Source organism: Artemia franciscana, chromosome 21, assembly GCF_032884065.1.
Source record: "Artemia franciscana chromosome 21, ASM3288406v1, whole genome shotgun sequence".
Taxonomy (NCBI): domain Eukaryota; kingdom Metazoa; phylum Arthropoda; class Branchiopoda; order Anostraca; family Artemiidae; genus Artemia; species Artemia franciscana.
The window spans coordinates 20840893-20868683 of NC_088883.1; the positions used below are offsets into that span (position 1 = coordinate 20840893).

The 27791-nt window shown below is 35.7% G+C and overlaps 1 protein-coding gene across 7 annotated transcripts in view; it reads right to left on the reverse strand.

Moving 5' to 3' along the window:
* Positions 1-27791, reverse strand: part of LOC136041009 (serine proteinase stubble-like) — a 163752-nt gene that overhangs the window by 104665 nt on the left and 31296 nt on the right. For 6 of the 7 annotated variants that reach the window (XR_010620938.1, XR_010620937.1, XM_065725506.1 and 3 more), the window contains exon 1: positions 11437-11619. The exons of the other annotated variant lie outside the window; for it this stretch is intronic. The gene's annotated coding sequence lies outside the window, so the exon portion shown is untranslated. Of the gene's footprint in view, positions 1-11436; positions 11620-27791 lie in introns of those variants that run through there. 7 annotated transcript variants of the gene reach the window in all.

Sequence of the window (27791 nt, forward strand, 5' to 3'; positions counted from 1 at the left end):
ATCTTGTAACAACGTAAAGAAAATTTATGTAAATTATTTATGCATATTTAATGTTTTGTGTGTAGTAACTACCCAAACCTCGATATTTCGTTGGTTGGAGCTCAAAGACCCCCTCCCAATATCCGTATGTGGCTCTTGTCTTTATGTCAGGGATCATCGATCTTCCAACGCCTAGTTACATTCGTTTCACAGTAGGTAGGCTTCGTCAATAAAAAAAAATAGACATAAGCCATTTTCTAAAATTTTCCAAAGAGTCAAGAAACTAAAATTATTTTGGAGCGGCAGTGATAGATAGAAAGTTTCTGACTTTGCCAATCGATTCCTAAGCTTAGTTTATCCAGGTTGTATATAGCTAAGTTTTACCAAAATTACATATACCTCTTTTTCAGTTTACAGCCTATTTTATATATATATCAATAAAACTAGTACAAATAATCCAACTAATTGCGTTTTCCTATGCTTTTAGGATTATAGAAAACTAGCGCTTTACTGAAAACACAAAAGTAAAGCATAAAAAAAGAGGAATATTGATTTGGGTGTCAAAAGTGAGTATATAGCCAGACAACAATAAGCGAATCTATAAAGCTTTTCATAGTCTTACACCTGTTATGACATCAGCAGCTTTCAGTATACAATTAAAATTATCTTAAAAACATAAGCACAAAATTAAATATTTTTTTAATAAGCGCAAAGTTCCTGAACAGCATACAGAAGTATTAGATTGATTTATCAGGTAGCATTTTGGTCTCGCCAGCTATAATACCAATAGTGAGTAATATAAAATCTTAAATTGTAAGAAATACGCTTTAGCATAACTTGAAATGAAGATCAAATACTATACTATCAAATAATAACAATATAATAAATACTATCAAATAATAAATACTATCAAGATGGCTTTACTTCAAACTTGTCTACAAACTAAAAGTTTGAAAGTTTCAAAGTTTGAAAGTTTGAAACTAACCATGACATGTCCTTTTCACAACCAAAACGAGAGCCAGTTATTGAACTGAGTCATTGTCCAGAAGTGATACCAAATTAAACGAAAAAAACAAAATAACAATCCTAATATTTTTATGCTGTAAATGGTTTTCTTAGTTTGTTTCCTTTTACTGTACCAAAACTACCATATTATTTTGTGTTTTCAGTAAAGCACTAGTTTTTTGTGATCCTAAAAGTATAGGCAAACATAATTAGTTGGTTTATTTGTACTAGTTTTATTGATATATATTAGATAGGCTGTGAAGTAATAAATTTGTCCATTTTAATTTTCAACTTCACTCTTTACTTTCCTCGGATAAACTTTGTTTTTGTTTTTTTGAATTAATCCTCGTTCGCTCTTGATTAAAGTTTAATGTAGAAATAACGCTATCATGATCTTTCTTATCTATGCAGAATAATGTTTTAAGTTTTAATGTCACTCCTTAGTTTCAGTTGAAAACTTAGTTTTAATATAATTTCTAATCATCACCGATCTAGGGGAGATAAGACTCCTCTAGAAAATACTGCAGAACAACTTTCAGTCTGTAACATGAAGTTCATTATCCATACTTTATAAACAATTCTTGTTTTTCAGGAACGTTTGTTATCGATGAGCAAAAACAGCTAGTATATATATATATATATATAATATATATATATATATATATATATATATATATATATATATATATATATATATATATATATATATATATATATATATATATATATATATATATATATTATATATACAAAACAATCCTAATATTTTTATGCTGTAAATGGTGTTCTTAGTTTGTTTCCTTTTACTGTACCAAAACTACCATATTATTTTGTGTTTTCAGTAAAGCACTAGTTTTCTGTGATCCTAAAAGTATAGGCAAACATAATTAGTTGGTTTATTTGTACTAGTTTTATTGATATATATTAGATAGGCTGTGAAGCAATAAATTTGTCCATTTTAATTTTCAACTTCACTCTTTACTTTCCTCGGATAAACTTTGTTTTTGTTTTTTTGAATTAATCCTCGTTCGCTCTTGATTAAAGTTTAATGTAGAAATAACGCTATCATGATCTTTCTTATCTATGCAGAATAATGTTTTAAGTTTTAATGTCACTCCTTAGTTTCAGTTGAAAACTTAGTTTTAATATAATTTCTAGTCATCACCGATCTAGGGGAGATAAGACTCCTCTAGAAAATACTGCAGAACAACTTTCAGTCTGTAACATGAAGTTCATTATCCATACTTTATAAAACAATTCTTGTTTTTCAGGAACGTTTGTTATCGATGAGCAAAAACAGCTAGTATATATATATATATATATATATATATATTCTTATATATATATATTCTTATATATATATATTCTTATATATATATATTCTTATATATATATTCTTTTATATATATATATATATATATATATATATATATATATATATATATATATATATATATATATATATATATATATATATATATATATATATATATATATATATATATATATATATATATATTCTCAAAAACGCTGATTTTTAAAAACGCTGATTTTAATAGCTGTTTCGAACGCTGCCATGATCTTTTTTACGTATACAAAATAATGTATGTTCTTTTAAGTTTTAATGTCACTCCTTAGTTTCAGTTGAAAACTTAGTTTTAATATAATTTATAATCATCACCGATCTAGGGGAGATAAGACTCCTCTAGAAAATACTGCAGAACAACTTTCAGTCTGTAACATGAAGTTCATTATCCATACTTTATAAAAACAATTCTTGTTTTTCAGGAACGTTTGTTATCGATGAGCAAAAACGCTGATTTTTAAAAACGCTGATTTTAACAGCTGTTTCGAACGCTGCCATGATCTTTTTTACGTATACAAAATAATGTATGTTCTTTTAAGTTTTAATGTCACTCCTTAGTTTCAGTTGAAAACTTAATTTTAATATAATTTCTAATTATCACCGATCTAGGGGAGATAAGAAACCTCTAGAAAATACTGCTGATAATCTTAACAGCTAAGAAAAACGTTCAGTCTGTAACACATTTCTTGTGGCTTGTTTCTTGTGTCAGTCTGTAATATGAACTTGTGTAAGAGGTTCATTATCCATACTTAACAAAACAGTTCATTTTTTCCAGAAACGTTTGTTTTTCGATGCTTTTCGTTTGTTTTTACTCGGCCGACTGCACCTGAAAAAGCCACAATGAATACTTTATACACCGCTTACTGACTAGCAGAAACTAGAAGGCTACTGTAACAAAAGAGAGCGGTTTAACGACTCATTTAAAAGCTCATGATAGCACATTCCCACAAAGTGCACTTTTGGTACTTTCCCCCATTTTTTCAAATGAAAAAACGTTCATTTTCCAATGAAATAACCAAAAAAGGTGTTTCTCAAAATCTAGGCAGGAGCAAAATACTAAGGGGGCAAGGACATCCATTCCCCTCAATTACCAGCAATAGAACTAGCACACAGGCTTCATCGCAGAATGAAGTTTGAAGGTTCAATTCGAAACTGTTGATCATTCAAGTTTAATTTTTGGTAGATTTTTAGTTGAAAAGTTTATAGTTTTTGTTAATTCGTTTTCGTAATAATCTTTTACTTTTAAAACGAGTAGGCAATTTATGAAACTTACTAAGTGGGTCTGGAGAGGGATTATATGTGAAGGGTTCTTATAAACCTCCAGTTAAGGGCTTTGGACAATTATTATTGTAATGCTACCGATTTATGCTTCCAAACTTTTCCACTTAAGCAGTGGCATCAAAAGTGCTGTATTTATTGCTATATGGCACTTAATAATGATAAAATTGATAAAAGGCAGGTAGATATAAGCAATAGGTTCAAAATGAGCCTTCCTGGGATATGCTTTAAAAAATGAGTGCATCACATTTCCAAAAATAGTGGATTATCTGAAAAATAGTAATAAGGAGGGACAAGCCATGGTTAAAAAAAAAATCCAAGCTGGAATCGAACGCAAGGTAATCTAGCTTGAAGCCCACCGCTGTACTAACCACGGCTCTAATAATGTAATTTAATATTGGTGTTTGTAGGACTTTAATTGCGTAGCTTATTAAAGGGGCTGGAGGAGAAACATACGGGAGGTGTTCTTACTAACCTCCAGTTAAAGGTTTTGGACCTGATTATTACTATGATAACGTTTTATACTTCCAAGATTTTTCACCTAAGAAGTGGCACCAAAAGTATTGTTTTCAGCGTTATATCTCACTTGCGAATGGTAGAACTAATAAAAATCACGTAGATATGAGCAAAGGTTTTCTAATGAGCCATTAAACATCACTCTAAAAATTTATGGTAGCCAAATAGCCCCAGCTTTTCCAGTTGAGACGTAAAGTACCGTTGTTGGGCCTGGAAAAAAGTTAATACTTCAACCATGACAAAGAGTTCATTGCATATTTTCCCCAGAAACTAGTTAACATTCAAATCTGTGAAATCTAATAGACGGGAAAATTTGTAAAAACCTAGTAAATATAAGCAATAGCTTTTAATTGAGACATTCAACATCTATCTACAACGGTGTGGTAGCCTGCTAATGTTTCAGTAGCCTACTGATGATCAGACGATTTCTAAAACTTACTAGGGGGCTGGGAGGGGTTCTTGTAAACCTCCAGTTAAGGGTTCTGGAACATAACTATTACAATAGTAACTGTTTTGTACTTCAGAGCTCTTCCACTTAAGGAGTGGCACCAAAAGTGCTGTTTTCAGTGCTATGTCGCATTTACGAATGGTTGAATTAATAAAAAAAAAAAAAAAAAAAAAAAAAACAACACGTAGATATGAGCAATAGCTTTGAAATGAACCATTAAACATCTCTCTTATAAGTTCTGCTAGCCTAATAGCCCCACCTTTTCCACTTGAGACATGGCACCAAAAGTGCCGTTTTTAGTGTCATTTGGAACTTGCAGATGGTGGAATTTATAGAAAGAACGTAGATATGAGCAATATCTTTTACATGAGCTTTATGAAAAATCTGTCTACGATGTTCTGGTAGCCTGCTAGTGCCACCCCTTGAGAAATATGAGAAATAGCTTTTGAACGAGCCATTAAGCATCTCTCTACGATGTTCTGGTAGCCTACTAAGCCTACTGGAAAAAAAGAAGAAAAAAAGGAGACAGATTAGTGCTACAGATGCAAAAGTGACTTTCCTTGTTGTTCGAGGAGGGGGACTATAATTTCCCCTTTTAAGATTTTCAACCATGCTGATTCCAATGGTAAATTTTTCATTTCGATCTGACGCATTTTTGAGGGGTTTAATGGTTTTTTTTTCGAAATCACCATAAGTTTCTTTTCGCAATGAACTTTTTACTTTTAAGACGAACCAAAATAATAGTTATCATTCCTGAGTCAGTGTCAGAAGCTTTTCACAAGGCAGTTTTTTTTTTAAACGTATTTTTCAAACTTCTGGTTACTATGGGCTGTGGCTCGCTCTTTACCAAGTTGCAGCTACCGCTGCGACCATGAAAGTTGCCTATTGTGTGCCAATGAGGGATCATTTTAACTTTTTTATCTTGTCACTTGTATCTTTTATCTTGTAATATTCGTGATTGGATCCATGTGTTTGGATACTTCAAAGCAATGTTTTGGGGGGAAAAAACTGATAAACAGCAGCCTATTAAAAGTAGTATCGCATCGGTCATGCAACACCCTAAAGCTAGGAAGAGCTGGAGGGTTATGCCAAATCAAGGTTGAAAAATTTCACTCTAGGCTGACAATGACAAATAAAAACGGTTTACCATAAAACACCCATATATCTTGAATCACTGCACAAGAAGATTGTTTGACATGTGGCTGGTATTCATCAGATTTGTCTGTATATATACATCGTTGGGAACCCCAACAGGGTTGTCGACCTGCTCTAACTCAAGGGCAACAATAAAAGAAGACAAACTAATTTCATGCAATGATCCCTCTTGAAAGTGCAATAATCGATTTAGATCACAGCGGTACAAGATTCAACCAAGCATTCACATATGTAAACATTTCAATAACAGATATGATGCATGACACAAATCTCTTAATTTAAACGTTAGGTCATTGATCATATGATTTATTGACTAAAGTTCGTAAAAGGACTTGCAAGAAGAAAAGCAATTTAAGGTTTTTCAAGGGAATGATAGTTAAAGGATAATTTTAAGTAAAAAGCGTGATGAAAAGGAACCAAATGCCACTCGACATATTTCAGTTGGTACTTTGTTCTGTTTATAGTTGATTTTTTTTTTTTTTTTTTGGAGTTGCATTTTTTGTTAGCGATAAGAAGGGAGTAAAAAAAGGTATCAAGACCAGTAGCCGTGATCTTCATACTTGTCTCCGTTTCTCTTTGTTGTCCCCTTTTCTTAGGTTTAAAGTTTAATTTAAAAAATTTCAGAGCATCGACCGTCATGAAACTTCAGAAATTACTGCACTTGTGAAAGAATCTTCGAAAGCTAATCTAAGTTTAAACATTACTTAAGGTCGAATTAAGGACGAACGTTTGTGAATGTCTTATCCTTAAGTAATTAATTATACGACAAACTTGCAACAGTAGCATTTGTAACTAGCCGTCAGAAATGTTGCCAAACCAACACAATTGTACAGTTTTAATACAAATTTTCGAGTACACTTAGGTTTACATGCTACTTCCTAACTTGGATATCTATACAAACTTTCGTTTATCGAAAATGTTCGACTTTTTATGGCTATTTTTAACCTGCTTTTCAGATTATACAAAATATTCTCTTGTGGTACAATCTTAGTCCTAAAACTGGTGCAGTTTATCTCAAAGCGTTGGCAACGCTGTTCTTCAGTTTAGTTATGCTATTTTACGAATTTATAAATATGACTAAAAATTTTCACAAAGTACTTCAAAACAATGAGTGTATTTTAATTATCCATAAAAGTAGAGGCCACAGTTTACACTTCATCCGATTCATAGTACCATCTTCTTTGTCTTTCGAATTAAACAAAAAAAAAAAAAAAAAAAAAAAACATAAAATGCAAGTTGAAAAGACAAAGAAATTACGATAAAGTATAACGTTATAACTTGTTTAAAATGAACCTAGTTGAAGAAAAAAACATAGCAGTTTGCCACCACTGGTTTACTACCCTGAGGAAGGAAGGACCCCCCCCCCATATCAGGATTACACAGCTCCTCTAACTTCCAATGTTTTTGATTCAATATGATTGTTTTCGTGCTTGTTTCAATCCCCCCTATTAATTTCTATTGTGCTATTATGTCTGATCTACTTGGCTGCTTTGCCCGTGACTCAGCACTCGGTGTCAGTCAAAACTTAACAAGTCCATAGGGAAAGGGAAAAAAAAATTTAAATGTAGCAAACAAAATACTATGTAAAACATAGCAAAAAGGTCAATTTTATGAAAATCACGGCATTTCAGAATTTGGGTCCAAGGCCTTTAACTTAGCATTCATTGCTTTTTGAAGAAACAACAACAATTTCTTTAAATGGAATAAGGCTTGAATAATGCATAAGCCAGTAGCGTCAATTATTTGGAGGGGGAGGGGTAGCAGGAGGCCATATACTCCATCAGACTTTGAAAAATACCATTTTTGGTATCATCGTTGAAATTTTTTTTTGTATTTTCGTTGACAAAATGAAAAAAATTGCCCCTACCCTTGGATTTGGAAAAGTAAATCCCCTCTTTGGTTAGATGGCACCACTAGCAGCAAACATGTTTTACAAAGGTTCGCTGAAGGTGTTTTGGGTCTTATTACAGTAAGATCCTATTCGATACTTAGGTTATGTAGGCTTTTATACCTCTGTCGTGACAATCAAGTGGCAATCTGAGATACACTCCCGGTGGCAAAGAGTTAGTAGCTACTTGACCATAATATAGGTTAACCGCCACTACTTACTACAAGTTAGTTCTGAGTGTCTTAGGGAGGAGCAAAAACTTCAACTCCGTGTCAAAATACAACTTTTACTGCTCAAGCTTCCTACTAGATAGGCGTAAGATGCTCTCAGTGAGCGTTTAAGTAAGAAACAAAATTAGGATAAAGTCTAAAAAACAAACTGTAAATTGAAAAGTTAATTGGATCACCACGGACTTGAAACAGAAGAAGCTGTCGAATAGAAAAAAAAACTTGGCAATTCGTTTTCAGCCGCTTTTACCATCATAACTTGAATGCAACATTGGGATTGCCTATAGTTGAATTCTTTTCAAAGTCAAGGTTATTTGCGAACCGGAATTTCGCGCCCCTCACTATCTAATTATACTGCAATGTCAGATTTTCCGAACAAATAGGAATAAAAAAGTTGTGGTTGCAGCGATGGCTGGCACCTATTAAAGAGCAAAGGAGGGCCCATAGGAACCAAAAGTTCCAAAAAACCTCTTGAAATAAACTGGTAAAAACAAAAACTGTAATCTGAAGCTGACTTATGAGTGGTAACTATTATTTTTTTTAATCTTAACAGTATATTGCGAAAGTATAGTTTATTGCGAAAACAAAATTACAGGAATTACGAAAGACCCTCAAAACGGCACCGGATCGGAGGAAAATGGCACCATTGGGATGACCATGGTGAAAAACCCTACATAAGAGATTTAGAACCCCACCTTAAACAAAAATCACCTTCTTTGAATAAGAAGTAGTGTCATGTCTCCCTTTTCCGCGGGATTGACCGTTTTGAAGTAGTGGCCATAGAAAGTTGGGAGAGGGCTCCCAGCTCATTTGAAAGGTCTATGCCCCCAGGGATATTCTTCAAACCCTTTTCGTTATATTTTAGATGCTCAAAGAAAACATTCCTTTTACAAATAGAGGGTCCTTAATTACAGTCAGGAGAACCGAACTACGGTTTTCGCTTTTTTGCAGAGTCTGAACTATGTAACATACCGTCCTTTGAATTATTGCAGCCGATAAATTTGATATTAACTGCAGTAATTCAAAGGAAGTGACAGAATAAGATGAAAGTCATTTAACGTCACTTTCAACGTCATATTTGTTGGAATTCTCAACTAGCCAAAAAGTCTTTCAGACGACAAACATAAAAACCAAACAAATACGCTTTTGTCAGGACTGGAGAAAGAACAAGTCCCCCAATACGAACTCAAGGTCATCTTCTCGTTTCGACGCGCTCACTAACCCAACAACAATTAATACATTATTGTTCATCAGTATCTCCCCTGGTAAATATATCACAATTCATATAATTGACTTACCAATAAAGTGAACATACCACTCGATACCTTTTTTTATGCTCTTTACGAATATAATAATAGCTTCTATCGCAAATTGAAATTTAAGCACTTCTTGAGCTCTTAAAAATGACGAATTTTCAATTGAAGTTCCTATCAAAGAATTATTTTTAGAGCTGAATGTTACTGATTGGCTGGGAGTTAATAGTGACGTATTACAGAGTTTTGACGACAGGCTTGCTAACTGTCCCTGTCAAAAAGACCCAGAACCTGAAACGTCGACTGGACGACCAGCAATGGACCTGGAGGCACCAGCAATGCACCAGCAATGGATCTGGAGGACGTAATCCTCTTTTATTACACGGGTAAATGTGTACTAAATCCCATTAAAGCAAGTGTTTGGTAGTACAACACGGAAGAAAGAATTGTCTGCGTGGACATCTTTCAAAGACACGGTTTAACACGAATTATTTGATCATATCAAGTTGCCTGAATTTGGAACTTCGTAAAACGAAGAATTAGTAAATTTGCATTCCTTTCCTGGATATAATCAACGTTTCAGATGATTTGAATTATGCAGACTTCCGTTTTCTCAGACATGCATAAATATTGAAACCCAGATTAGTAGTATTTGATACATTCACATTTTTTGTCGAATAGCCTAGGGCTGTATATATCCCAATTAGTAGGGGAGAGGACACAATTGCCATATTAGCGACCGCCCTATGTTTGGAAACAGTGTTGAATGGGGCATTGAATTCGACCATACTTCTGTTGTTACAGATTTTCCTCAAACTGGGAAAGAAGGTGTACAATTACTGAACTTGCGCCCTTCTGAAATTTCTCCAGGCATTCTCCCACAAACCAGCAAAAAACAATGATTCCAAGTATAAACACTCGCGACTAACAAGTCTTTAGTTCGACGACGAGCAATTTGTGATAAAACAAGACAATAGGGTTAGATTTGCTTTTAGGACAGAAATCAGATCGACAAAATAAAATATCAGATTTTCCACTTATACGTAATTATCATCAAAAATTGGTTCGTATTGCCAAACAAAGCCAGTTTGAAAAAAGAAAAAAAAATGAGTAAAATTATGTATATAGCTTATGGCTATACCTGGTCCCATTAGAATGCTGGGTAGAAATTACCAAGGCGTTGGTTGTTGTACTTGGAAAGACTATGGAATGCAGAATCGGATAGTAGAATCATATTTTATTTTCCTGTCTGATTTCTATTCTATGAGACTTTTATCAATTTTTTTTTTAGACAAATGGTGGAGAAGCTGATCTTTTTTTGACAATGGAAATCCTAAATAGAATTTCTACAAAATCATTGAATTCTATGGCCTAATTAATTTTACAAAGTCCCTAGAAGCCTAACGTAAAGGGGTTTGACTTTCTGGAACAGTTAGAATAAAAATTTTCTTAAATCTTGTATGATATTGTTTTAATAATTCGGTTTTTAGACGATGCTAAATATGCTGCATGCTATGTGCATTAAAAAAAAAAAGATTAAAAAAAATATAAAAAAAAGAAAAGAAAAAAAAAATAGAATATCATGAATCTCAAATATGAAGTTTTACTGTTTATATACTCAACTTGACGAGCTCTGCTATCTGTTGGTGGTTAATGTTTTTGTAGTTTTAAGTGAATTAATTAAAATAGTTCAAGCATTTCCCAATTTAATTTATTGCCCCTCAATAGTGAAGAAACTGTACCTTGATTTTAGTAAGCTAATATACGCCTAAAAGGGTTTTTATTTCTTTAAAGTCCAATTTAATTGTTTTTGGGTTGCTTTTAATCCTTTCCTTTTTTCATGGTCTTATTTTTGTTGCGCACAGGATGACTCACACGAGTTTGTGTCTTCCCTTTGATTAAGAAAAATTGGTACTTGTGTTTTAATGCCACCACACTCGAAGTTCTGTCGAGAGTTGAAATTTGGTTAATGCTAGTGAAATAAAACAAATTATGATGAAAACAAAATACTTTATCAACAAAATTATGAAAACTATAACAAGAATTATGGGAGGAGGGAGACTGCATTATAATAAATACGTAACCAAAACTAGGCTAACCTAACCAAAATACAAACTAAATATTTGATTGAAACATAGATACCATTTAGTTTCCCACCAAGCTGGAGCTAATATTGTCTGGTATAAAGAGCATGAAAACCGGTTATTGTCTCATGTTCGCAATACAAGATCTTGAGTGTGGTGGCTCTAAGACAAAAGTACCAAAAAATCTTCATTTTCGTTCCTAGTTCTATTTATATTATCATCTGTGAGGAAACTTACCCTATTTACAAATTGAACATATTTTGAATAAAATCCAAGTTGATCTACATTAACACTTAAAAGCTTGAACAATAGCTCTCGTTGTTAACAAATCACCTCAAACTCGGTTTTTCTTCACTCTGTTTAGCGAAAGAGAGAGTATTCTTTGAACTAAGGGTTTTAGATACCATTTGGTAATGCAGCGTCTTGGTATCTGACTACCCATTGGGGTCGGGTATGTCCTTGCAATCGCGTTCAAAAGCCTCCCTTATTCTTGTATGATTAATTAGGAAAACAATTTAGTTTAGTCGAATAGAAACTGTACTATTTTCAAATTAGCTCTAAAATTTCAGCAGCCGATAACTTAAAGAGAAGGCTCTAAGAATTCACATTGAGTATAAGTACTAGTCAAACACTCATATTGGCAATTGGCTGGATGCAAGATTCTTTATGAAATTAAATAATAAAAAACACGTTTTTTAACTGCAAGTAAGGAGCAACATTAAAACTTAAAAAGAACAGAAATTATTCCGTATATGAAAGGGATTGTCCCCTCCTCAACGCATCGCTCTTTACGATAAATTTTTTAATTGTTTTAAAAAGTTGAATTGTGACAAAGAGTCAAACTTTAGCGTAAAGAGGGGGGCGTTGGAGAGGGGACACTCCCTTTCACCTACAGAATAATTTCTGTTCGTTTTAAGATTTAATGTCGCTCCTTACTCGCAGTTAAAGAAAAAACTCTTTTTTTTATTTAATTTCTGAACGTTTTTGAATTAATGCATGTTTTGATAATGGCTCATCGCACATCAACAAATGATACGAAATTTGTATATTAATTATTTTTTTACTAAATGGCTTCCTCATTTTTTTGATCGGACGATTTTGATAAAAAGGGGTGGGGTAGAGGGCCTAGTTATCCTCCAACTTTTGGTTGCTTAAAAACACAACTAGATTTTTTTTTTACTTTTTTAAAAACGTTTTTGTTAGTAATAAACATGCGTATCTTACGAATTTACTTACATAACGAACTTCTATATTTGTGTATTTTTATTATGAATATGAGGGGGTTCACCCCCTCTTCAATACCTCGATCTTTGCACTAAAGCTTGAATTTTGTCCCAAATCTTTAAGATTGACCCCTGAATCACATAGGCCTTAGAATAAATAGTTTAAATTACTAAAAATGCTTCAGCGTAAAGAGCAATATATTGTAGAGAAGACGAACCCCTTTATATAATTATTATTTTATGTTCGTTTTTAGTTTTATGCTGCTCATTACTTCCAGTTGCAGATATGTATTTATTTTCTCATTTTTTTTTAAATAATGCTAGAAAATCCTGCGCCCTTTTCGTGGAAATTCTCTTGCCTCATGAAAAATTCCTTCGTGGAAAGATCCTCCCTCGTAAACCCCTCTCTCGACCCACCCTAACCCCAACACAAAAAATTCACCCTGAAAACGTCTGTAAACTTCATAATATACATTACTATATGTAAACAATGGTCAAAGTTTGTAACTTGCACAGTCCCCGGGGACTGTGGGGGATTAAGTTGTCCCCAAAGACATAGTTAGGTTTTTGACTAAGTTCTTGACTACACAGAATGGCCATCTCAAAATTTTTATCCAGTGGCTTTTCGAAAACATGTGCGTGGGAGGGGGCCAAGGTGCCCTCCGAGTTTTTTAGTTACTTAAAAAGGGCACTAGAACTTTTAATTTCCGTTAAAATTAGCCCTCTTGCGACATTCTAGGACCACTGGGTTGATACGATCACCCCTGTGAAAAAAACAAACAAACAAATAAAAACCATATCCGTGATCTGTCTTCTAGCAAAAAATACAAAATTCCACATTTTTGTAGATAGGAGCTTGAAACTTGCACAGTAAGGTTCCCTGATACGCTGAATCTGATGGTGTGATTCTTTGACTTTTAGGGGATGTTTCCTCCTATTTTCTAAAATAGGGCAAATTTTCTTAGGCTCGTAACTTTTGATGGGTAAGATTCAAACTTGATGAAGCTTGTATATTTAAAATCAGCATTACAACTGCGATTCTTTTGATTTAACTGTTGGTATCAAAATTCCGTTTTTTAGAGTTTAGGTAACTATTGAGCCGGGTCGCTCCTTACTACAGTTCATTACAACGAATTAATTGATTAAATAAAAAAAAACAAGTTTTTGCAACTGAAAGTAAGGAGCAACATTAAACCTTAAAGTGAACAAAAATTACTACGCATATGAGGGGCGACAACGCCTCGCTCTGTATGATAAAGTTCGAATTTTGTTTCAATTCTTTATGAATGACTACGAAATCACAAAAGCCATTTAAATGGAATAAATAACTCTTTTGAAGGTACTAAAAGAATTTAGCGTAAAGAGCGAGGTACTGAGAAGGAGGCGAACCCCCTCATATACGTAAATAATTTCAAAGACCACACTGTCTTTCCATGACGAAAAATAAAAGTTCAAATAGTGATAAAATCCTTTTAATAGATAGCGATAAATTTCACAAGAATACTAGATATTAATACTGATTGGTATTAATACTGATGGTAATACTGATGAGTATTAATGCTGATGATGGTCACTGTATATTTGACCGAATAATCTAGTGTTTTTGTGAAATTTATCACTGTCTATTAAAAAGATTTTATCCCTATTTAAACTTTATTTATATTGCACGTAATAATTTCTGTTCGTTTTAAGTTTTATTGCTGCTCCTTACTTTCAGTTGATTTTTTTTTTTTTTCTGATCTTTTTTAAATAATGCTGGGAAATCCGGTGCCCTCTTCATGGAAAATTCTCTTCTCCCATGAAAAATTTCTCCATGGAAAGTTCCTCCAGCGTAGCTCCCAACCCAACCACCCCCTCCCCCCAAAAAAATTCCCACTGGAAATGTCTGTATGCTTCGCAATTACCGATACTATATGTAAACAATCGACAAAGTTTACAAATTGCAGCCCTTACCCCAAGGGCTGTGGGAATTAAGTCATTCTCAAAGATATAGTTATTAGATTTTTCTTCTATGCTGAACAAAATGGCTATCTCAAAATTTTGATTGGTTGACTTTGGAAAAAAATGAATGGGGGAAGGGGTCTAGTTGCTCTCCAATTTTTTTGTCAATTAAAAACGACACTAGAACTTTTAATTTCCGTCCCAATGTGTTCTCTCGTGATATTTAAGGACCACAGGGTCGATACGATCACCCATGGAAAAACAAAACAAAAACAAACAAACAAATAAACACGCATCCGTGATCGTTCTTCTTGCAAAAATTACAAAATTCCACACTTTTGCAGATAGAAGCTTGTAGCCTCTATAGTAGGGCTCTCTGATACAATGAATCTGATGGTGTGATTTTTATTAAGATTCTATGACTTTTAGAGAGTATTTCCCCTTTTTTCCGAAAATAAGGCAAATTTCCTGAGGCTTGTAACTTTTGTTAGGTATGACTAAGCTTGATGAAGCTTATACATTTGAAATCAGCATAAAAATCAGATTCTTTTGATGTCTCTATTGGCATCAAAATTAAGTTTTTTTTTTATAGTTTCTGTTACTATTGAGCCGAGTCACTCCTTACTTTCAGTTCGTTACCACAAACTGTTTGATATAGCTTAGATCCAGAGCTTGGCTCGAGCCAGAACCAAAGATATGGCCCTGTCCAAAAGCCTACCTGGTTTTGACCTTCCCCTCCCCCTGACATCTTTCTCGACACAGAAAAATTAACAAATTGCACGTAAACAAACTTTTGCACACATAAACCTTAGTAATCACTAATCTGCTCCAGTCAACGGAGCTTTTTGTATCCCTTCCCCCATTTTGAACAAAAACCCTGGATATGACCCTGACCAAAATTTATTTCTGAGCATTTTAAGGTGGGCCAGGTCCAGACAAATTATATAACTATACCTCGCGTAGCTACATATAAAAATGGCTGGGCAGCGGAATGGTGTTTGATGGGGAAAACAGGGAGATTATGTATCAGCGTTTCCAAGTAATCAAAAAGGAAAGAGAAGTTCTTCTATCACCCTGTGGTGGCAGACTAGGATTTATCTTTGCTTGGTAATAATGAGCCCAGAGTTCGATCTTAGCCCCCCCCCCCCCGTTAGTGTCTCGAAATTACCAAACAAGTAGAAGAAGAAAATGTTCTCCTTGTTTGATTTCTTGGAGATGTTAATGCAAAACCTGCCCGCAATTCCAGGTTTTATTTCTCTTTCTGCTTCCTTGATTTTTTGGAGACGCTAATGCATAATCACCACGCTAGTTGTCCTAGGTGAAAAAAATGGTAAAATCTGGGACAAATTTCAACACAAATGATTTTTACGGCAAAATCACCAGAAAGGTCTGGAGAATAACACACTCAAAGTCTGAAAAATCTAAAACGCGGAGTAGTACACAAATAGCATTTAAAGGCCCGAATTTCCGCTGAAAAATAATGGTTTGACTTTGAATGGATTTTAAAGTTGTTTTTTTTTTACTATGTATTTGCACCTGCTATGAACGATTATTAGCCTTACAAATGAGCCAAAACTCCTAAAACATTTTTTCTTTTAGTGTTTAAAGCTACACCAAAAAAACGTTAGTATTTTGGTTACACATTAGTAACTATGTTTCTTGTTAGAATTTGAGGTTATGAGAAATGCTGGCAGGGCATCTTTCGCGAACCCCATCTACAATAGCCTCCAGTTTCGAAAAAGTGTCCTCTAGCACATCAAGCCATTACGTTATTGATGAGATGTGGTTGCACAGGATACCATGGCAAATAGATTTATCTTATGAGGCTATCTGTGACAACTATGTGGCTTACTTGAGGACAAATTTCAAAAATGTAGATATTGTATTTGACGGGATATAGCTGTGGGCCTTCAATCAAAGGCTGCGCTCCCCAAAAGTAGCTAAATGGATCTCAGGCCGTGAGATCATTTTCACACCTTCTATACCACTTTTGCTTAAAATGCAATTTTTCTTACCAACAAAGTGAGAAAGCATTGCTTCTGTTAGAAAGTTAGAAAGGTTCATCTTGCAACATGGTATGGCTTAAAGAGAAGGGGATTAAAAGTCATCATACACCTGAGAATGCCGATTTCGAAGACAACTGTTTCTATTGTGACTGTGACGAAAGTTTTGGTTTTCACTAGTCTTTAGTGATATAAATTTGTAGGTTGCTCTGGTTCATCATTAAAAAATACAACAAAAAGTAAACAAAAGAACAACAACTACTTTTCTAAAAAATTGACAACAAGCCTAGTGCGAAGAATTTCAGTAATCTCAAAGTAAAGCCAAGCCTCGGTGACACTGCAGCTGACACTATGCTCTTAAATGCCTTCCTTGGTATTGACATTACATCAGGACTGCAAAATATCGGCAAGCAGGTCGAGTTCACGCTTTCGAAACGCGACAAGCGTTTTTACGAAGCCACTTCAGTGTTCAATCAACACACAGTGTCAAAATCCTGAAAGTAGGAACCGCTTAGCCTTAATAAGGCCGAAAAGGGTGAAACATTCCTTTCCATACAACATAGGCTTTTCGTCAACAAGCAGTGACCATTGATAGTACTTTGTTAGCGCTAGAAGACTTCCACCCACAACTTCGACTGATCGCTAATTCTTTTATCAAGTCCAGTTTCAAATAGCTGTTTGAAATGGGAATCCCTGTAGTCTGGAGCCCACCACTTGGTGCTGGTGTCCTCAAGATGGTGAAATTGTGGCAGTCATGACAGATGCGAAACACGAACCAGAGCGGCTACTTAGAGTCATCCAGTTCACTTGCGATTCGGGTGATCAAGCAGCAAGATGTTCATGTCGAAGAACTGGGCTGCAATGCACTCATGCATGCTCGGAAAGTTTGGATGAGAACTAAACGAACGTAGTTGAGGACCAGCATAGCCAATACGAGACTGAAGAAGACTATTAAAGGAAAATCAATGCGAAGCAATAAATACTACAATTCTAATTAGAGATGCGAGACCAATCAGTTTTAGTCATTTTCTTTTGTTTTTATTTTTTTTACGATTTTTGTAAGCTTTTTTAAGTCCCATTCGAAGTACAGCTTTCTTCTAAAATCTTTTTCTGAGGTTCAGGTGACCAAAACAAATTGTGAATCACACCACTGCTTTTCTTAGAGAACCAAATGCTGGTTGTTTGGTTGAAATTAGATTCCACGACTGTTTGCACTTCGTTTTCTTGTTTCAAAAGTTGATTTTATTAGGAAACAATGCTCCTATCCTTTTTCAGCAGAAAATACGGCTTTAGGCTTTGAGTTCAATTTTGGGTTGCCTAAGAAGCTTTGGCAGCGTGAATTTAAGATAGTGACGTTCTTCTTACATAAATAAAAATATGTTTTTATTTAAGAAGATAACAAACATGTATATGAAGCAAATTCTATATTTTTCCTGCTGGTCCCCAGCTAATTTCATAAAGTCCTCGTCCTTTCGGAATATACATGAGTGCATCGCAGCCCAGTTCTTCTACATCAGCATCTCACTGCTTGACATCCTGAATCGAACATGCACTTGATGAATTTAAGCAAATGTTCTTGCAGAAGTTTTGCACTTGTCATGACTGGCACGAGTTTAGCATCTTAAAGGAACATAACCCTAGTAGTGGGTTCCCGACTGGAAGGATTTTCATTTCACACAGCTATCTGAAAGTGGACACGATAGAAGAAATATCGAGCAATTTGGATTGTGAGAGGAAGTCTTTCAGTGGTAACAAAGGGTATCAACGGCACAGTTTGTTGACAAAAAGCCTGTGTTGTAGGAAAATGAGCCTTTCATCCTTTTCTGCTTGATGAAGGCTGAGCGGTGTTTACTCTCAAGCTTTTGAAGTTATGCCTTGGTTGAATACTGAAGAAACTTCGTAAAAATGCTTGTTAAGTTTCGCAAGTGTGAACCCGACCGGTTTACCGAGATTTTATTTTTTTTTAATAATGGTTCAGCAGAGCCTACGAATTTGCATCACAATCGACAACCGAAACTTCCGTCACAGTCTAAATAGGAACAATTATCTTCACAACAAGAAAGTCTGTATGGCCAGTGGATTGATGAACTTTAGTCTCCTTCTTTTTTAAGCCATAGCGCATTGTAAAATGAAACTGTTTGTTGCTTGCTTTGACGGTAAGAAATTACCGTCATAACTGTTGCTTGCTTTGACGGTAAGGAAAATGTTAACGAGAAGTTGTATAGATGGATCGCACGGTCAGAGGTCCATTTTGTTCTTTTTTGTTTAGCGGAGCATTTGAACAGCAACAGCTATATCCGTCAAAGACTACATCAGAATTTTTGAAATTCTACCTAAAGCAAGTCACATAGTTGTCAACGATCCTGTGCAGCAACAACTGTCCATCAATAACGTGAGGGCTGAGGGACCTGCCAATAACGACTAGGAGGGCTGAGGGACATCGGTGCTAAACTGAAGCTTCTTTTGTAGATAGGGTTTGCAAGATACGCTGTGCCAGGACTTATTATAACTTTAAACGCTGTCAGAAAATATATTTTCTAAAGCACTATGTTTACATATTTTCGATATCTAACTTTTGGTTTTCTAAATTGTTTGACCCAAACATTGATGTAGCCATTTTTTTTCAAAATAGTCTCGTTCAAATAACTATACCCTCGGGGAAGACATGACAACCGAAAATCCCTGGTAGGGCTGTAAGTTATGCAAGTTACCCATTGTTGACATATAAGGTTTTTTTATTGGGAAAGTGGAGCCTGTTTGACCCTCGGTCTTAAAAAATGCTTAGGATAGATCCCTCACGCTTTTTTAGGCACCCCCTCCTCAATACTGATAAAATTTTGAAATAGCCATTTTGTTCAAAATAGTCAAATGGTTCAACAATTGTGCCTTCACGGATGACATTGCTCAATTTGCCTACTGCTTACTTATAGAGTTTATTATTGGGAAGGGAAAATGTTTGATCCTTAGTGCGTCCGAAAAGACTAAGGTTGTCAAGGTGAAACTTAAAAGAATGTTGAAAGGGATGTTGAACTGAATCAACACACACCCTGTACATCCAGGTTATCAAAGCGGCTTATCTGCAATGTCTGGGGTATAACCCACAGACATTGCAGACATTTATTTTTAAATAAATACCCTTGGTCGTTAAATAAACGACCAAGGGTATTAATTTGAATTTTTTGGGCCACTACTACTACCACTATGCACATGCGACTACTTGCGACCGCGTCTACGACTACTTACGGCTGTGACTATTTACAACATTGACTATTTCCAACTTTGACTGCTTGCGAATGTGACTACTTGTAACAAAACAAGAGCTAAGAGCTCATATGGCACTTGTGACGAGGTCGGAAGAGCCGAGAGCTCATATGGTACGAGGTCGGAAGAGCCAAGAGCTCATTTGGACGAGGTCGGAAGAGCCAAGAGCCAAGAGCTCATTTGGCACTTGTGAGAAGGTCAGAACCTAAAGTTAAACTTTATAGCACAAGATCCTTCTAAATATCAAATTTCATTAAGATCTGGTCACCCTTTCGTAAGTTACAAATACCTCAATTTTCAAAATTACCTCCCCCCTCCCAATTCCACCAAAGAGAGCAGATCCGGTCCAGTTATGTCAGTCACGTATCTTAGACAGGTTTCTATTCTTCCCATCCAGTTTCATCCTGATCTCACCGCTTTAAGTATTTTCTAAGATTTCCGGTCCCCCCAACTGCCCCCCCCCAATTACGTTTGATCCGGTTGAGATTTAAAATAAGATATCAGAGTTACGAGGTCCTTCTAAATATGAAGTTTCATGAAGATCCGATCACTCCTTCGTAAGTTAAAAATACGTTATTTTTCTTATTTTTCAGAATTACCCCCTCCCCCCGCAATTGAGCGGATCCGTTCCAATTATGTAAATTACGTATGCAAGACTTTTGCTTATTTTTCCAACCAAGTTTCATCCCAATCCTCCCAATCTAAGGGTTTCCCATTATTTTAGGTCTCCCTACCCCAAACTTCCCCCCAATGTCACCAGATCCGGTCAGGATTTAGAATAAGAGCTTTGAGCCACGATATCCTTCTAAAAATCAAATTTCATGGAGATCCAATCACCCATTCGTAAGTTAAAAATACCTCATTTTTTCTAATTTTTCAGAATTAACCCCCCCCCAACTACCCAAAAGAGAGCGGATCCGTTCCGTTTATGTCAATCATCTATCTAGGACTTGTTTTTATTTTTCCCACCATGTTTCATCCCGATCCCTCCACTCTAAGTGTTTTCCAAGTTTTAGGTTTCCCCCTCCCAACTCCCCGCCCCCATCACCAGATCCGGTCGGGATTTAAAATAAGAGCTCTAAGACACGATATCCTTCTAAACATCAAATTTCATTGAGATCCGATCACCCGTTCGTAAGTTGAAAATACCTCATTTTTCTAATTTTTAAGACTTACTCCCCCCCCTCCCAACTACCCCAAAGAGAGCAAATAAGTTCCGATTATGTCAATCATGTATCTGGGACTTGCGCTTATTTTTCCCATCAAGTTTCATCCCGATCCCTCTACTCTAAGTGTTTTCCAAGATTTTAGGTTTCCCCCCTCCAACTCCCCCCAATGTCATCAGACCCAGTCGGGATTTAAAATAAGAGCTCTGAGACACAATATCATTCCAAACATCAAATTTCATTAAGATCCAATCACCCGCTCATAAGTTAAAAATTCTTCATTTTTTCTATTTTTCCGAATTAACCGGCCCCTTCCCCCCCCCCAGATGGTCAAATCGGGAAAACGACTATTTCTAATTTAATCTGGTCCGGTCCCTGATACGCTTGCCAAATTTCATCGTCCTAGCTTACCTGGAAGTGCCTAAAGTAGCAAAACCGGGACTTTAGGTTTTCCCCCTCCAACTCCCCCCAATGTCATCAGATCCGGTCGGGATTAAAAACAAGAGCTCTAAGACACAATATCATTCCAAACATCAAATTTCATTAAGATCCAAATACCCGCTGATAAGTTAAAAATACTTAATTTTTTCTATTTTTTGCGAATTAACCGGGCCCCCACTCCCCCCCCAGATGGTCAAATCGGGAAAACGACTATTTCTAATTTAATCTGGTCCGGTCCCTGATACGCTTGCCAAATTTCATCGTCCTAGCTTACCTGGAAGTGCCTAAAGTAGCAAAACCGGGACCGACAGACAGACCGACAGACAGACCGACAGACAGACCGACAGACAGACAGACCGACAGAATTGGCGACTGCTATATGTCACTTGGTTAATACCAAGTGCCATAAAAACTTGTTTTCTCATTATTACGTAGCAAAACACAGTAAAAGGTCATATTTTTTGCCATTTTTGTGAGCTCTTTACTAAGGACATGTTAACAATTCGAAAGGACAAAATGGGCAAGATTAGAAACAAATTTTCCCTTTTTAGAAGGAATTGAAAATTATGTGTGAAAGTAACAAATCAAATATTTCAAGGTAGAAGCTGAATAAGATGCTAGATCCCTCCAACACCTGGTCATAGCAGCATGATGACGGAAGCTAAATTTAGGAATTAAGTATGCTTAAGCTAAAAGTATTAACTATTATCGGCTTTCATCATAATTACCCTAAAATCATCTTACGATCGTGACTGTAGAGTGATTAAATTTTTGTCTATATTCAATGCGACATTTTCACTTTATAACTCAATGTCAAAAGTATATGTTCGTCTAAAAATCATTGTAATAAAAAAAAATCCTTTTATCCTTTGTCACTCTAGTACTACGTGCAAAACGTGATCTCAGTAGTGTTAGATTAAAAAAACTCAAAAAAAAAAAAAATACAAATTCTCAATAAACCCCCTGAATTTACTTATTTGTACCGTATAAAGTTAAATTCAAGTTGGTCCCCCAGGCACCATTTAACAGCAAACAAGGATTATAAGGACTATCATAATATAAAAAAAAAACTACGTAACTTTTGGCTAAAGGCCTTATCTGATATTTTAATATTACACTAATATTTTACACTAATAGTTTAATATTACCATATCTGGTATTTTGATAATAGCACTGCTTGTTAAGCAGTTCTCAAAGTAACTGCTTTGATAGTTCCGGAGCTTCCTCATAGACATTGCATCAGTAGTCGTACCTTTGATGGGATTCGACTCTTTAAAATCATTGAATGAATAAATTAAGCTTTTTCAACTGAAAGTAAGGAGCAACATTCAAACTTGAAACAAACAGAAATTATTATTCATAGGAGGGGGTTCTCCCCCTCGTCAATACCTCACTCTTTAAGCTAAAGCTCGAATTTTGTTCCAATTCTTTAAGAATGACCCCTGAATCACAAAGGCCTTTAAAATAGAATAAACAGCTTGTTTGAATTTATTAAAAATACTTTAGCGCAAATAGCGAGGCATTGAGGAGGGGACAAGCCCCCTCACATACGTAATAATTTCTGTTCTGTTTTAAGTTTAATGTTACTCCTTACTTTCAATTGAAAAAACTTGTTTTTTTCATATTTATTTTCTCGTTGTTTATTTAACCAATGCTGGAAAATCCAGCGCCCCTTCATGGAAATTCTCTTCCCCCATGATAAATTCCTCCATGGATAAATCCACTCATGCAACCCTCTCCCCGATCCCCCGCACCACCAGGAAAATCCTCCATGAAATCGGTAAAATTCACAACAATGAACAATGAACAAACTTCATGACTTGCAGCCCTTCTCCCGGGGACTGTGGTGGATTAAGTCGGCTTCAACGACATAGTTATTAGAGTTTTCCACTACTCGGAACAAAATGACTATCTCAAAATTTTGAACCGGTGACTTTAAGAAAAAATGAGCATGGGAGGGAGCCTAGTTGCCCTCCAATTTTTGGTCACTTAAAAAGGGCACTAGAACTTTTAATTTCCGTTAGAATACCCTCTCGCGTCATTCTGGGACCACTGGGCCGATAAGATCACCCCTGGTAGAAAAACAAATAAACGCGCATCCGTAATCTTTCATCTGGCAAAAAAAAAAAAAAAAACGAAGTCCACATTTTTGGAGATAGGAACTTGAAGCCTCTACAGTAGGGTCCTCTGGTATGCTGAATCTAATTGCGTAATTTTTGTTAAGATTCTATGACTTTATGGGGCGTTCTTCCCCCTTTATAGAAAATAAGACAAATTTTCTCAGACTCGTAACTTTTGATGGGTAAAACTAAATTTGATCAAACTTATACATTTAAAATCATATAAAAATCTGATTCTTTTGATACATTTATATTAGTATCAAAATCCCATTTTTTCGAGTTTCGGTGACTATTGAGCCGAGTCGCTCCTTACTACAGTTCGTTACCACGAACTATTTGATTCGATTCTTAAAAATTATTTTGCGAGCCATAGTGTCGGCTGTCCGTCTCAAAGACAACAAGTCCACTACCGAATTGTCCCAAAGGACTATCCACCATCGAGGTCTACTGAGAGCTCGTGGTCTGACTATGAAACTTGATTTAAAAGACAACGAAATTTTACCTCCCTTGTGTTAACAAGGTGTTCCCTCAAAGCGAACAGCACCACAGAGAACTCCCAAAGCTGTAAAGTTACTCAAATGACAACTCATTTACCCTCAATGCCTCAACTTATTTACCCTAAGGAAGAGGTGGGTTTCGAATCCCCCTCGAAATTCATGTCTGGCTCGCAAAAACGTAACAAAAGTTTTTTGTACCTCTCCTCCCGAACAAAGTCCTGGATAAGGCCCTGCTAATCCCTTGAATTATCCATCCTCACCAAAACTATTCCTTCACACCTGCCTTAAAGGGTTACTTTCTTAGGCCACGAGAAATTTAGACACTGAGTGGCCAATTAGGAATTGCAATCATTACTAGACTAGTAAGTTTCATAGTATGTCGATTAAATTACTGTAAAATAATAAAAAGAAATGATTATGATCATCGGCGCATAAAAAAAAAAACAAAATACTTCCTTGGACGGGGAGCTGCCAGCCAGTCATGAGAAGTAATTTAACGCCCTCTTTTAGAACATACAGCTTAATCCCTAAAGATTTTATCAAAGGGGTTGGGTGGCAGTGCTTTCTTTATTGTGTAAACTGTCCCATCGCTCCCTCAAGCTACATATATGACTTGCAGATAAGTTATTTAACTGTTAAAGATTAAAAATTATAATTAGCTAACTATTGATTACACTGATTTATCGACTACACTAATGAAATAATTAATGCGTAAATGGGTCTAGGCTTATCCCGCCGTTGTATACCCCTCGGAAAATTCTTTCATAAAAACTACCCCTCCCCCCGAAGAAAATCCACCCGGAAGTGTCTCCACCCTGGAAGATTCCACCCCCCCCCCCCGATAATTCCCAACCATATTCAAATTCTTAGAAGGGAATTGAATGTTATTTATTGCTGTGATAGTGTAGGTACTAATACCTGTAAATTGGTTGGTAGCTTCTCCCCTTTTCAGTTATCTGCTTCAGAATTCAAATATTTAATTGAAAGTAAAATTTTGGACGAGATTTGATCATTTAGTCAGACTTTTCGATGAAGAGTAGTTTTGTTGACTAAGGTCTTAATAATGATTTTACTATAGAAATTCGGGTGGACAGAGACAGATTTTGCTGTTCCTGTGGATGTAAGTTCTACATGACTTGGTCTTCTAAGTGGCTGAAGCCATAACGATCTCCAAAATAGTGTTCTCTGGTGTTTAAATAAATTGTATTCGTTTGTTTAAATACATTTAAACATTTTGTATAGGAAAAGAGGAAAATGACCATACAAAATCGGTGAAAACAAAGTTCATGGTAGTGCTTGTTACCAACCATCTCCCAAGACTTTTCTGGTAAGGCCCATGGTACCCTGCCGCGCCTTCCCCCCTCTGTACCTTTTGAAAACCTGCATGCATATAGCTTTATGGTTTAATTGAAACTTCCTCTAAACGGTCCCTGACAGTTTCACCTTAATACCCTTTGTGCCATTAGTTACAGTAGCTTTAGTGTTAGCAATAATAGTATACACATAGCACCTTTTGGCTAGTTCAAAATCCACCGTAATTTACCTTTAAAGGTCTAACTTATAAATTAGCCGTTCTTGATATATTGCTTTGTCACCTTTTGTTATTGTAAAAATAACAGTGGTAAAAGTATATCGAATTTCAGTAATCTTCTCCTTTTCTGTTTCTTTTCACTTCTCCTTTCAGTAAACCTCTCGTTTCTGTCATGTAAACTCTTAAGGAACTTTATTTGACTTGTCATTCTGCCTTCTCATTTAATTCATTAATTCATAGTGGAAATAAAAAAGTCCGCTTTCCACTGATGACATGCTTTTTTGACAAGAATAATTTGTTTTCGGCAAGGATAAATTTCTCATGCGAAAAATTAGACTATCTAACTTGTTTGTTGTTTTTTGTTGTTTTATTTTCACGTGGAACTATGGTTTTAATACCATGGAGCTGTATTGAATATTTTTTCAGCTGTATTGAGTTTATCGCAATCTACTATACCAAAGCAATTACTGCAATTAAGTAAAATAAATATAGGAAGAGGGGTGAAGGCAATGCATAATGTAGAGAAAGGGATTCACAGTGCCTATGAATGCGGGGTGGAGAGGAGCTATGAATCTCCAAAAGGTGGGGCCAAGAACAGTTATTTTACCCCATTGGAGAGAAACAATGTGTAATCATTGCAAGATATTGCAATATTGGCAAAAATAGCATATTTTAGATAAAAACTTCTATTATTCAGCAATGTATTTTTCCGTTTACCATTTTGCATTGCTTCTCTAATGATAACTTTTTTTTATTTTAGACAGCAATCTTTTTATGGAGTGGGCAATCACTCATTTCCACACACCCATCAGGGGCGTTTTTTCCCAAAATTCAGGGGGGAGTAGGAGCCAATTTTCCCGATTCAAGCGAAAATGAGAGTGAAAACTGAAAAAATGAATAATGTAGCATCGCAGAAGTAAAAATATAATAAAGAAAACTGACCAGTTTCTGTGGATGCTTATGGAGGCTGTTCTTAGTTTTGACAAGATTAAAAAAAAAACTCAATTTCAGATGGAGGAGGGGGAGGACACACCGGGGTGGGGGGAAACCAAAGTCTGGGAGAAAATTGATGTCTGGGATGGGCAATTGCCCCTCTGTTTCATAACAAATTACACCCCTAAAATCCACTCATTAATTCTGTCCTTATGTTAAGTGATTTGTCTTCTGTGGGTTTACCCATTCCTAAAATTAGTTTATCCAAAGGGTTGTGGATTGGTGGAATACGAGTAAAGGTCTCGCAGTGAAGTATGACTAAAAGGTTCGATATGATGCAATTTGGCTAGTTGTGGGATGGGGGATATGGTGCAAAAGCGTCAGGCAGGGGGGTTACTGTGAAGCAGAACAAATTGTATTTATCTGTGGTATGCGTCCAACAATATTCCCAGCAAGCAACGCCACTTCAGACCCAAGCGCCGGTTTGTACACGGCGTTGCCAACGCTTTGAAGTAAACTCTACCAGTTTTCTGACTAAAACTGTTCTGTAAAACAAATAATGGGTAGTTACGTATTATACGGACCACACTTTGTTCTTGATCTGTGGCAAAATGTGTTTCTCTTGTGCATTCGGAGATAAGCAGCTTTGCCTGAGGGAGATAAACTACTATGCAGGCATATTTTAATTAAATATTCAATATATAGAGTTGCTTAGGTATTTTATATAATGCGTTCTAGGCAACCTGCTTTCCATAGTTATCTATGGTAGTTTCCTTAACGTTGTTACTAAAGTATTATTTTTCCGTTTTATTTTTATACATTTCATTATGGTTAACCTAACTTCACTTCTTGAGTGTGGTCGGTATAATACGTAAGTACCAATGTCGAATCCAGTGCAAACACAGTATCGTTTATAATGCCAGCATATCTTGGAGGATCTTCACCCCTCAAAGAGTGCGGTATGTGTACTGAGAGGGTGAAAGTTCTCCTCTTTTTGTGGAGTCGATAGTTTATTTTGGTCAATTATACATCATTTTAAATTACACCGACCGAACCACCAATTTAATGCATTTGGTTGATTAGGCTCTAATTATATCGATATTAGTGTAATTAGCTGAGTGCACCTCAGTAAGTTTGAAGTTACGACATACCAATTACTTCTTAATATATGAATTAACAATACGAAACATATTAAAACTGGTTTTTAGCCATGACTGAACAGGAGACAGAGTTGTCACAGTGAAAGCGAGGCGGAAACCGAGGAAGTGAATCAAATTACATTTCCGCTTTTTGATCTTGACCTTGGGTGCGCTAATTTATTCTCGAATCCTGTTGAGAAGAAACAGAAAAAAGACAACCTTGTCAAACGTTTTTCACAATACAATAATCCCGAAGTAAATGCAAATGATACCTACAAAGTTGGAAACATTATATTCTGGAATAAAAATTCAGGGAGTCGTAGGTACAACGTTGTCA